The sequence below is a fragment of the Canis lupus genome, chromosome 3 (genome assembly GCF_011100685.1).
Source record: "Canis lupus familiaris isolate Mischka breed German Shepherd chromosome 3, alternate assembly UU_Cfam_GSD_1.0, whole genome shotgun sequence".
Taxonomy (NCBI): Eukaryota; Metazoa; Chordata; class Mammalia; order Carnivora; family Canidae; genus Canis; species Canis lupus.
This window is the reverse complement of record NC_049224.1, coordinates 44739191-44751253: the sequence shown is the minus strand read 5'-3', so window position 1 is coordinate 44751253 and position 12063 is coordinate 44739191. Positions and strand designations below refer to the sequence as shown.

At 41.0% G+C, this 12063-nt stretch overlaps 1 long non-coding RNA gene across 1 annotated transcript; it reads right to left on the bottom strand.

Annotated features, from left to right (window-relative positions):
- Positions 1–1059: 1059 nt before the first annotated feature.
- On the bottom strand, positions 1060–2833 carry LOC111095205. The gene is made up of 3 exons (XR_005357004.1): positions 2778–2833; positions 2205–2366; positions 1060–1117 (listed from the first exon to the last, which is right to left on the bottom strand). It is a non-coding gene; the product is annotated as an uncharacterized LOC111095205 (long non-coding RNA).
- Between the last annotated feature and the right edge of the window lie 9230 nt (positions 2834–12063).

Here is a 12063-nt window from a genome sequence, read left to right as displayed (position 1 = left end):
AATAGGGAATTTTATGTGTGTGTAGGCAAGTTTCTATGTATATGAAATATTTAATTTTATTTTATATCTAACTCTGGTTACATTAATCACATAACCATATTTTCCAGAGCCCTGGGATTCACTTGCTATTTCAAGCATATGCTGGGCAGTCCTCATGCTGGCTTGTTTTATGTCCACGTGCATATTCAGCGACACATGGACGTTTGGGCTTATTTTGACTGCTTGCAAAGAGCTTAATAAAAGACAGGCTTTGGTGCATCAAAAGAACTTAGTCCACAGGTGTTCTGAGCCGGGCTAACTTGTATGTAGAACAAACAATTAAGCTCTGGAATTTGAGACTCTAAATTGTATCAGTTGACACCTGTCCTGAAGGGTGGAAAACACCTTTCATTACATTACCCACGGGCATGTCGGCTCTGGGCTGTGTAGAGTTACAGCCGATCCGATTCAGGCACGCTAGCTGAGGTGCTACTGCTCCTCCTGCGAATGCCCCCGAGGGCTTCAAGTGGACCTTCTTCAGAGAATATCTCCAGTTCTGTCTCCAACTATGTATGCCATCCGCAGTGATGTACTTCTCTGTATTTCTCCTACATTTATCGCTTACTGAGCATCTACCATATGCCCGGCACTGTGCAAGTGATTTTCAATACAGCATTGCACCTCATTTCACCCAGCAACACTGCAAGGCTTAGTAATGTGCCCAAGGTCACATAAGATTCAGTGGTAGAATTTGGATTCAAAACCAGATCTGTTGGACTCCAGAAGTCCTGTTTTGACGACCTCCCCTGGATGAATGGTGCTGTGGGTGCCAAGTGGGAGGACCAGGCTCACTGAGGATGATCCTCATTTGGGTGCCTTTTGTCTCAGCTTTCTTCTCTTGCCTTTTCCTTGTCAAGAGTTCCTCAACCTGTGTGCTTCTCACATTTCCTTCCTAGCTTTGTCCTCAATTTCATCTTAAAAAAAAAAAAAACAACTTTATTCATTTATTTATTTTAGATAGAGAGAGAGAACATGTGTGCACAAGCAGGGAGAGGGCCAGAGGGAGAGGGAGAAGCAGACTCCGTACTCAGTGCAGAGCTTGATGCACAGCTTGATCCCAGGGCCCTGAGATCATGACCTGAAACAAAACCAAGAGTCAGATGCTCAGTCAACTGAGTCACCCAGGCACCCCATAAATTTTATCTTGTTATAGAGGGCTTCCCTGACCTCCCCAACTCTCCAGCCCCACACCCTACTGTGATTTCCTTATAGCACATAGCACCACTCGGTGTATTATAGATTCATTTGTTGACTGGTTTGTTTTCTGCCTTCCTGGCAAGATTTGAGCTCCATCATGATAGAATTGTCTTTCTCTTGTTTCCTATTGTATCACAGTATCCTGTAAACTGTTCCCATCACATACAAGATGCTCAATAAATATCCAGTGAATGAAAAACGTATATGCATATACATGTATATGCATTGCTCCTTGTTCTTAATTCACTTATATTTACTATGTAAAACACAAAAGTCCATTGACATTTCATTTTGCTGAACTATCACATCATAGAAAATCACATGTCAAGATTCAAGAAAAACATCACCTAAAGCAAATGAAGTGCTAATTCTACCCAGCCACTGAGTGACAACTGCAGGTGTCCTGAGGTCAGGGCCATGTAAATCAGTCAGGCAAGTCAGCCCCCCAAGCAAGGACCGAACACCTCTTCACACAATACACAGTTGCATTAAAGCAGAAATCAGATATTTCGGACTAATACCTTGTTTGCTGATGGGATTTACTATTAAAATCTGGGTGGACCAGAAAATCCAGGGAGCCTGGCTGTTAAAGCCATAGGCTTTCCATCTCTGGGCAAGACACCATTCCTTGCTAGGCAATGGCTATGCTTAATATACCCCTCTCTGCCTTCACAAAATGAGAGGCAGCCTCTTGGATGCCAAATGTTAGAATATTCAGAAATGTTGATGTCCTGGAACACTGGACATGTACCAGTCACCATAACAAGGGAGAATTGTTTTTGTAGTAGTAAATCATGACAGGGATGGTGATTACACTCATAGTAGCTGACATGCATTGATTGCTTACAATATGTCAGATACTCTACATGGTCTCAATCAATCTTTACAATACCTCCAAAAGGGAGAGAGTTTATTATCCCCATTTTGCAGATGAGAAAACTGAGACTTACAGAATCTTGGTAACTCACCCATTGTCATGCAGCTGGTTAGCTGAAATGTGGTTAGCATGACTGTTTTATTCCAACGCCCATGTTCTTTATAATTTTGCCTTTCAGTGTAAAAAGTAGACCATGACTCCTTTGAAGAGACTTATAAGTTAATTTTGTAACTTAAAGATGGAAAGAGTAGCACTGCAAACATAAAAGGGAAGAATATGAGGCCACAAATAAATACCAAATAGCTCAGCTTAAAAGAGCTTTATTTTTTTGTTATTTTTTAAAATTTTTTTATTTTTTATTTTTTTAATAATAAATTTATTTTTTATTGGTGTTCAATTTGCCAACATACAGAATAACACCCAGTGCTCATCCCATCAAGTGCCCCCCTCAGTGCCCATCACCCATTCACCCCCACCCCCCACCCTCCTCCCCTTCCACCACCCCTAGTTCGTTTCCCAGAGTTAGGAGTCTTCCATGTTCTGTCTCCCTTTCTGATACTTCCTACCCATTTCTTCTCCCTTCCCTTCTATTCCCTTTCACGATTATTTATACTCCCCAAATGAATGAGAACATATAATGTTTGTCCTTCTCCGATTGACTTACTTCACTCAGCATAATACCCTCCAGTTCCATCCACGTTGAAGCAAATGGTGGGTATTTGTCGTTTCTAATGGCTGAGTAATATTCCATTGTAGACATAAACCACATCTTCTTTATCCATTCATCTTTCGATGGACACCGAGACTCCTTCCAAAGTTTGGCTATAGTGGACATTGCTGCTATAAACATCGGGGTGCAGGTGTCCTAGCATTTCATTGCATCTGTATCTTTGGGGTAAATCCCCAACAGTGCAATTGCTGGGTCGTTAAAAGAGCTTTAAAAGTGAAGAAAAGAGCAACATCAATCTGAGTAGAAATTATCATGGTGGGCTTCAGGAAGGAGGTGACATTTAAGTTGGATGTGCTTAGAAAGAGGGAGAGGATAATGAAGAGTTTTGCAAAAGGAGAAACTGCATAAGGAAAGCCATGCCAGGAGAAATTCAAAAGTCACATTTGGGGCTAAATAGACCAACCAGTCAAAAGTGGGAAGTTTAGCTAGAGTAGTATTTCCCAAACTTTTCAACATGGTGACCATCGTCATTATTCACAGAAAGGGATTTGATGTTAATTATGATGGGAAATGCTAAGTTAAATGAAATTTTGCAGGACTTATCAGAGCCTTTAGTGAGATTCGTCGCATCATGAATCTCGAGTACAGGATGGTATTATAATGCTGGATTTGTTTTGCCAATTTATTTGACTAGTGGGCCCCCTCTCTATTTTCAACAGAGCACCTGTTAACATCTCATTGAACTGGACATCCTGTGGTACCCGTTTGGGAAGTTCCACTGTGCAAACATCATGGGTAACAGCACAGGTAAGACCGACAGGCACCATTCCACGGGGCGCCTCATTGTCCTGTGAAGGGGGTCTGTAGTTGTTAGCACTAGCGAGTTGGTGAAGGCTTCCAGATAGGGCCATGCTATGAGCAATTGTTAGAGAAGACTGGTCTGGCAGGAGAGGAAAGCAGCAGATCCAGGACAATCAAAGAGAACAACTTTGTGGTCCAATTGTGAGGTCGTGAAGGTCCAAACTCAAGAAAAGAATCACTTCATCCATTCCCATGACTCTGGCTTCTTGTCATCACTGTTCTTGGGTACTCATCGATTTCCGGAGGTTGTTCGAAAACCCCTCGCCATGGGCAGTAGGGAGAGATGAGGTATTTAGAGAATGCTGTTAGAAAGTTGGTTCTCCACTTTGCCCACATCCCCAATGGGACAGCAAGTGCCATCCCTCCTCGGACACTTCATTTAACTGTCAGACCTGTGAGGTCAGGAACACGTCTGTTTTGCCTTATCCCAGTGACCAGCACATAGTAGGAGCTTCATAAATATGGTTGACTGAGTGGATAGATGGGCAGCTTATCTACTGGAACAGATGTGGTGTGTTCTGGAATCCTTTCTAGCAGATTCAACCAACTTCCAGATCAATCCCCCAATATCAAGATTAGCACGTTATAAAATAAAGCCTCTCGAGTGTCTATATAACTCTTTCTATTTGACTTTATATTTCACATGACCTCTCATATTTCTGTGAGTCAGTCTCCAGCTGGCAAGGATTCTATTTGTCATTTTTCCACAGGCAGAAACCCAAACACCATAATCCCTGGTTGCTTTATCCTTTTTCCTATTCACAGATCACCCCATGCGACGCACCATCTACCATCTTCCGCACATACACCTTCCTGATTGCTAACACCTGGTGAATGATGAAACGGAGCATGTTGCTACTCTGCATTCTTACCTTTCCTTGACTAGAACTTCAGGGAGAATTTCATCAGGAAGGTCACGCCAAACACCTGACCCCCTTCAGACTCTGGAGGAATAGAGACCTTCCTTATGGAGTTGCTATGTAGGTTAAGCCACACTATTGGTTTTGCACATTTCAAAAGAATATCCGAGATACTCAAAGGCTTCCAGATTTAGCCCAAACTAGATTTTTCTTATCTTCCACATTGTCCCTCAACACATGTACCCTGAGTTGTCATGAGTTTCAGTGTCTAGAATCAAATATTATTTTATTTTTACTACTGTTTCCCATTGCCCAAACTCTTTTACCACATTATGTGATTGCCTGTGCTGTTCACCTCTTCCTCAGGCCAGCCAATTTGATGTTTCAATTTGTGTAGGACTCTTAGACCCGATTCGGATTTTAAAGGGTGGGAGTCAGGTGACATTTGGACACTCTATGCCATGAAGTCAGTTCATCGGAGACCAAGAAAAACTTTGACTCTCCTTCTGGAAGAAACTTTTTCCTTATTAAAAAATGCCAGATAAGCCCAAGGATATACGGTTTTACACACAGGTCTGTCTACCCAAACATTTCTCTGTGATGCTTCCAGAGGACATTAGCCCTGATGAGTCAGCCCCAGGCACCCAGGAGTCCTCACACCTCACCTCTCACAGCTAGAAAATATTTCTTTGCATCTCTAGGCTAGCACTTAGGCCAGAAGTAGGAAGAGATCATCACAAAATACCATTCAGCCAGCTGAGTCGTTTTTAGATGTGATTTATGGAGTTTTGTCTTGAGAACTGTCTAAAAATAAAGGACCAATCTTATCAGCCTTTGATTTCCCTTTGTCTTCAGAAACCCCCAGAATGTTCTCCGAGATGACTGGAAGTAAAATAAAAGTTCCACTCATTTATGGATGCTGCCCAACAGTGGTCAGTCAACTTAGCATCTATCTTTGGACGTTGCCCAGATAAGTTCTGTTTGATCTAGTGACCTATCAGTGAATTGAAGGTTATTCTTAAGTACACTCATGAGCCAGTGTGAGTCAGTAACAAACCTTCCTATTTCACACCAAAATACGGTGAAACCCCTTAAGGGAGTCCACTGATTATACTATAGAGGTTTGTATGAACCAACGAGGATAAATAATTAGACTGTATTTTTAATTAATATTGCAGTGCCTTCTAGCACAAAGATATTTAAGATTGCGATAGTATTGGAATAACAGTAAGTGGAGAAACAGTCTTGCTTTTGATGAAGCCAGGAAGAACAAAGAAAGTTTTGTCAGACTGACAAAAATACCCTGCAATTCTGGCAATCTTATGTCAAAAGTTTCGAGTGTGTTTAAAGGAAGTTTTCAATTTAGCAAATGTTCTATTTGCCAAAATGAATATTGGTCTTTATTACCAAAAATAAATCCACAGAAAATGAAAGGCAGGTACTGTACATTTCTAGTTGGCATAATTGCAAAACTTTTTGTAATCATGTGAACTTTATGGAAATAAAAACAATTAACACAGATTTCATAATGGGCACCATTTCAATTTTTGTTTCATTAAGCTTCATAAAAATATAGGCTCATGAAAAAGCCAGTTCAATTAAAGTGTGGACTTTTCATTATTTTTAACACATTTTACCTATTTTTAATTGATGAAAGTGTTACGTATTTTGCCAACCCAAGAATTTTTCACACTTCTTTAATTCAAACCAGCTTGATTTTTGCAATTCAAATAGATTATTATTTGGCATTAACTGGAAATCAAATAAAGCAATAGTAAAATTTATTAAATAGATCACAATGCATACATTATTTCCTAAAGAAATTTATTTTATACATTCAAAATACAGTAAATCAATTTTTGTTTAATCACGGCTAATCCTTACAACTTCTTAATGAGGAAGATACTAATACTCTACAAACATGATTTTATAAATGAGAAAATCCAAGCTCTAAAAAAGTATGCCCAAGGTTATACAGGAAGTGCAAAGTCCAGGATCCTAACACAGGTAATCTGACCACTTGTCATATCTTCTGTAGGCTTAAGATAATCAGTCCCTTGAGCGATGGTGGTGTCTTTTTCTTTCTTTACATATTTATTTTTTATATATATTTTTCATTTGCTCGCTTTTCCCTGTACACTGTTCCTGGGCAAGGTACATTTTAGTATACATAGTTAATGGTATGTATTCAGCTTCTATTAACCCCAGCTCTCTACAACCTACATTTCTATACATTTATGGTAAGCAACACTTAACCGGTAATTATACTGACCCCTAAGACACTGCTAGGTAATAGTCATCTGAAGCATCACAGAAAGATAAAATTATACCCACGTATAGCTTGAGCTACAGATTAGTATCTCCAACTGCTAGATGATTTGAACAACTCTCTGTGTAGGTCTTATAGATACCAGGATTATATCACATCCCGTATGAAATTAACTTTTTCATCTTCTGCTCAAAATTTCTCTTCATTGCCGAGCTTTCCAACTAGACTCCAGAGAGTCACCCACAAAAGCATTTTTCATTCACCCCCATATGGTCAACAGAGTATCCATTCTACCTGCTAACTATCTTTCCATTCCATTCTCTCCTTTACATCTTCAGTGCCTTAGTGCTGACCCTTATTTTCTTTTGCCCAGAAGATTTTAACAACTGGGTTACAGGTAACCTTGCATCCAGTCTGTCACTAGGGGCATTCTTCCTCCCGGGTGCCCAGAGTTTCTTTCTGAAGTAGAAACCCTTCATTTCTTAAAGACTGAGGACAGTTACCCCTACCTTAAAGAAGTATTTTCCACTGTGCCGCTCTGCTGTGGATCGTCCTTCTAATACTGCATGCATTCCTTCACAGGTTCACCTTCCCTACAAGGTTATCAGGCCCTTTTATATTTGCATTTGAAGTACCTAGCACAGTTCCTAGCATATTGTGGAAACTCAACAAATGTTGATTTGAAGGCATATTTCATTGTCTTCTAATTCAATATCTTATAGAGAGTAGGTGTCAATGCGTATTTGTCATCAAATTTCTCAAGGGAGGTCAAACTGACTTTAAAGAATATGTAATCTAGGGATGCCTGGGTGGCTCAGCGGTTGAGCATCTGCCTTTGGCTCAGGACGTGATCCTGGGTCCTGGGATCCAGTCTCACATCGGGCTCCCTGCATGGAGCCTGCATCTCCCTCTGCCTGTGTCTCTGCCTCTCTCTCTGTGTCTCTCATGAATAAATAAATAAAATCTTTTTAAAAAATTAAGAATATGTAATCTAGAGGGGTTACAGACAAAAGAAAGAGATTTTCCCACAGGAGATGTACCTAAGGTCCTGCACTAGCTCAAGAGTCTAGCTAGGTCAGCTAACCCAGCTAGCAGTATGGTTATTCCTCCCCGCCCCAAACTTCATGAGCACCTGCTGCATCTGTACCTCACTAGAAAAGGACAGGCTTCTCCCAAAGAGGAAAAGACAGACTTTTTAACCCCAGATACAACTTACCAGTGGAAGGCACTAGTATGCCCAAAGCACAGCGCTGGACACCACTGAGGGCGTGTCCTCACCCAAAAGTATCTGGTACCCGATGGCTCCAAGAGTTACAGTAACTTCCTTACTATTCACCAGTAGGTGGGATTCACTGAGAAACAGCGTAGCTCTACAATGCCCAGAAGAAGTTAATTTCCAAAGAGTTGTGTCAAATCCTTTTCAAGGATGTGGCAGATCTATAAGTGACTCTGCCATTTTCCACCTGGGCAAGCTGTTTCACCTCTGGACACAGCCTTATCCTCATCTGTTGGATGTTGGATGAGGCAGCGCTTGAAACCATTTAACACCTTGCTCGGCACATAGCAGGCAATCAGTAAGAGTATATTGCATTTGATCCTGCTCCTCCCAAATCTTACGGTTTATAAAAATGAAAAGAGGAACCGCTTACATGAAATTAATAACCAACTCAAAAATCTGTTACTAAGTGTATTTTGGACAGATCTATTTGTCTCTGCCATTCTCCATGTTAAATTAAAATTAAAACACACTCTTTAAAAAGCCTTCCTCGTTCAGCAGAACAACATGCAGAATTATGCATGCAAGCCACACATTTTAGTGCTGACTCAACTTCTGGCACAAAGTTTGGCAGTTTGAGACCTCAATGTATTTAAGGTAAGGCCTGGATAGAACACAGACATCAGTGGTTCTGTCACTGGAAAGTTAGAAATTCTGGTTGGAATCTAGCAGGACACAAATGTCTCTTTTGTAAGGTTGGGACCTTTCAAGTTATTTCCCATCTGTTTGTTTGTTTGTTTGTTTGTTTGTTTGTTTTTATAGGTTCCATCTATTCATTCATGAGAGACACAGAGAGAGAGGCAGAGACATAGCTAAAGGGAGAAGCAGGCTCCCTACAGGAATCCCAGGACCCTGGGATCATGACCCGAGCCAAAGGCAGATGCTCAACCACTAAGCCACCCAGGTGCCCCTATTTCCCATTGTTTTGTGAGGGAGTCAGATGCATTAGGCAATTTAAGCAAGCTGGACAGGGCACAAGCCCAGCTCGCAGTGGGGCTCAGACCAAGTCAGACACAAAGGCATGAGCTGCTGGCAGATAAGGACACTAGCTCTCAGGAGCATGCATCCTCCCAGCATTGGAGTTAATGAGGCCACTGGTTCACTCCTATTCCTTTCCAGAGACTATCATGATCAATTTGCATGATGATTATGGGAAAAATTAAAACAGTATTCCCAAAGATGAAGTTAATAAGGCTTTTGAGACTTGGAGCTTCCTGGAGGAGAAAGGTATATTTTTCTCTAAAAGGAGGGCAAGCATTTGAGATTAGCTATGGTTTGGTTCAATGAAGCAATGGTAGATTCCGACAACCAATTTTTTCTTTATTCATAGCATCTTACACCTCGATGAGACCTCTCTCCCCTAAGAGCACGTAATAAGGGACACCTGGGTGGCTCTGTGGTTGAGTATCTGCCTTTGGCTTAGGTTATGATCCCGGGGTCCAGAATCAAGCTCCACATCAGGCTCCTTGCAGGGAACCTGCTTCTCCCTCTGCCCATGTCTCTGCCTCTGTGTGTGTGTGTCTTTTATGAATAAACAAAATCCTTTTTTTTAAAGAGCATGTAACAAATTTAATACAGATTCAGAGGGAAGTAAGAAAGAGCAGGAGGAGAGGGTATCTGAATAAAGATAGGAAAAGTGATGCATTAGTGGAATACTCTTGTGGTTGAAAAGCCATTTGCTCCTCCTTTCTGTGAGAGATCCTACATTTACTAGATTAGAACTAAAAGTCATTCGTTTTTTTAACTTTTTTTTAAATTTTAATTCAATTTGCCAACATATAGTATAATACCCAGTGCTTATCCCGCCTAGCGCCCTCCTCAGTGCCCGTCACCAATCACCCAGTCACCCCATCCCCCACCACCTCCCCTTCCACATCCGTTTGTTTGTTTCCCAGAGTTAGGAGCCTCTCATGGTTTGTCTCCCTCTCTAATTTTTCCACTCAGTTTCCCTCCTTTCCCTTATAATCCCTTTCACTATTTCTTATGTTCCATATATGAGTGAAATCATATGATGATGGTCCTTCTTTGATTGACTTATTTCACTCAGCATAATAATACCCTCCAGTTCCATCCATGTGAAAGCAAATGGTGGGTATTCATCCTTCCTGATGCTGAGTAATATTCCATTGTACATATAGACCACATACATCTTCTTTATCCATTCATCTGTTGAAGGACATCGAGGGTCCTTCCACAGTTTGACTATTGTGGACATTGCTGCTATGAACATTGGGGTGTAGGTGTCACAGCTTTTCACTATATCAGTATCTTTGGGGTAAATACCCAGTAGTGCAATTGCTGGGTCATAGGGCAGCTCTATTTTTAACTTCTTGAGGAACTTCTACACTGTTTTCCAGATTGGCTGTACCAGTTCACATTCCCACTAACAGTGCAAGAGGGAAGTCATTCATTTCTCCTTTGATACTTCAAGCCCGCCTAAGAAAGAGACATCAACAGCGATGACCCTCCCTCCTTAGAAGCCACAAATCTGTCCTTAGTGCCTCACTAAAGGCGAGCGCCTCACATACAGAGCAATTCCTTGTTCCATTCAGTTTTTACCCTGTTCCTGTATTTTCTGTGAAACTAGATCCTGCTTTTTCCTTCTAAAGAGTCTTGCACTTTATGCCCCATAGATAAAACATGTAACTACCTTGGCAGCTGCCTTGGAGGATGAAACCCATGAAAACAGTCCCCATTCTACTTTCCCTCTGACAGCATCTGCTCTTCATAGGCAGTCATGGTCAAAAGCTCAGCTGATTAAGGGGGAAATAAACAAGATCTACTTTCTTAAGATGGCTTTTCTCGGTATTACTGCAAAATGGGACAAAATAAAAATGCAGAATAGGAGACTGTGCTGCTCTTTCATGCAGTATAGATTTTACTTTTAGCATCTAAGTTGTCTTTGTAGAATTAGCAACAAGAGAGGTAGTTACACCAACAAATACTCTGTATCTCAACTGACTTTCCTTGCAAATAATTCTCAATGCCTCTGTTTCATCATGCTCAGCTAATGGTGGGGAGTCCCATGTGTGTAAAGACATACACATCCTTCCTTAATAATTTGTGCTACTATTTCTCCATGCTTTTCCTGAATCCATGTTACTGTTGATACCCCATAGTTCCACCAAACAAACAAACAAACAAACAAAAACAGAAAGACCCCACCTGTAACAGTTTATGTCCAGCAAACCCAGAAATAATGAAATAATATATTCTTTCTCAACGATGGACTCTAAGGAAGAAACATTTTTAAGAAGACAAGAGGCTCAGTGTTTGAGCATCTGTCTTCAGGTCAGGGCGTGATCCTGTCCCGGGATTGAGTCCCACATCGGGCTCCCTGCATGGAGCCTGCTTCTCCTCCCTCTTCCTATATCTCTGCCCTTCTCTTTGTGTGTCTCTTGTGAATAAATAAAATCTTTAAAAAAAATTTTTTTTAAAAAAAGGACAAGAGGAGGGTCCCCTGAGTGGCACAGTCCATTAAGCGTCTGAATTTTGGTTTCAGCCCAGGTCATGATCGCAGGGTCATGAGATTGAGCCTGGTGTCAAGCATTGCTTTGAGCTCTATGCTCAGAACAGAGTCTGCTTGAGATTCTCTCTCTTTCTCCCTCTGATCCTCCTGTTTGTGCTCTCTCTTTCTCTCTAAAATAAATAAATAAATCTTTTTAAAAAAGATTTAAAGAGAGAGAGAGAGAAAGCACAAGGAGGGGGAGTGGCAGAGGGAGAAGCAGGTTCCTCGATGAGCAGGAAGCCCAATCTGGGGCTTAATGCAAGATAAATGAATCTTTAAAAGAAGAAGAAGGATCAAAAAAAAAAAAAAAGGAAGAAGAAGAAGGAAAAGGAGAAGGGAGGATACTGGTGTGGTGACTTTTTATATTTTACCTACAATTTATCCATTATGTCTTGCCAATGACAAAAGTCATTCTCAACACAGCAATGCCTGTAATAAATTGAGTTGAAAACATTTCCCAAGCACATACACACACATTTCCCAATGTGCCCAGCACTGTGTAAAGC